This window comes from Kryptolebias marmoratus, linkage group LG3 (genome assembly GCF_001649575.2).
Source record: "Kryptolebias marmoratus isolate JLee-2015 linkage group LG3, ASM164957v2, whole genome shotgun sequence".
NCBI classification, from domain to species: Eukaryota; Metazoa; Chordata; class Actinopteri; order Cyprinodontiformes; family Rivulidae; genus Kryptolebias; species Kryptolebias marmoratus.
The window spans coordinates 13,145,135-13,146,183 of record NC_051432.1 but is presented as its reverse complement, the minus strand read 5'-3'; positions in this window follow the sequence as shown (position 1 = coordinate 13,146,183).

Genomic DNA, 1,049 nt, shown 5'->3' with positions numbered 1-1,049 from the left:
CCCCCCCCCCCCCCCCCCCTTTCAATAGTCCTGGAACAATCTGTCGCCCTGAACAAAGGCCTTTTTTTCCACAAAAAAACAGCGCTCAGCATGAAACGTTTGGCCTCAGTCAGTTTTCTGGAGCGAGCGTTTCTTTCTCCCCTGATGTTCTGGATCACATTGGCTTCAGACTTCCCGATGCACCGTCGGGTCCGATGAGCTAATGTTACAGAAGAATCTGCTCCTCGGGTGTCAAATTGTTTTCCTAACTGCAGCGGTGAAGAAGAGCCATCATGCTTTCAGACCAATCGTAGGCTTTTTCATGTCATTCGCAGAAACAACGCTTAGAATCATCAAGTCAGATAATTTCGTTTTTTCTTTCTGAGATCTTTAAGAAAAACAAAACTCATCCCCTTCCCACGCTGGTAAAGGATCCCCTCAAGATGATAGAAGGTTACGAGTTTATTTTTCCTGTGATTTTATTTTATTTTTTACAAACCCACCCAGTGGGTCTTGTGAATCATTCCAGTCCTTTGAGTGGAAATAGAAAAGTACCTTTGGGGCTTCAGCAGGTGTGGTAAACAGCTGGCTGCCATCTTAGTTCTCACTGTGTTTACCTTTTTGTTGTTAGGACAACCCCTCTCTCTCTCTCTCTCTCTCTCTTAGTTTATTTTTATTTTCCTTTTACATTTTGAATGTGTTGGATTTAACATAAAATAAACTACTGATAACAGCACCGCTCATATTTGTCGTGTTTGCAGGCAACTCTCAGCGTTGAGTGGGCAGAAAATTTAACAAAAGAATCAAATGGCTGCTCCTTTTTTGTTTTCTCATCATTTTATGAGGCGGCATCTTCAGATACAAACTAAAACTGCTTTCAAAACGGTTTCATTTTAAAAAGGTCTTGTCCATTTTTATTTATTTTGTTTCGTCTCCCATAAACGAGCAGTTGTCGCAGTAAACGGTTCTTCAGTCTGTCTCATGTTTGTCTTGAATCAAATCCTCCACGATCTCCTTAAACTTCACTCAACGCAGATCGAGCCCTTTTAATGTTTTTTTTTTTTTTTTTT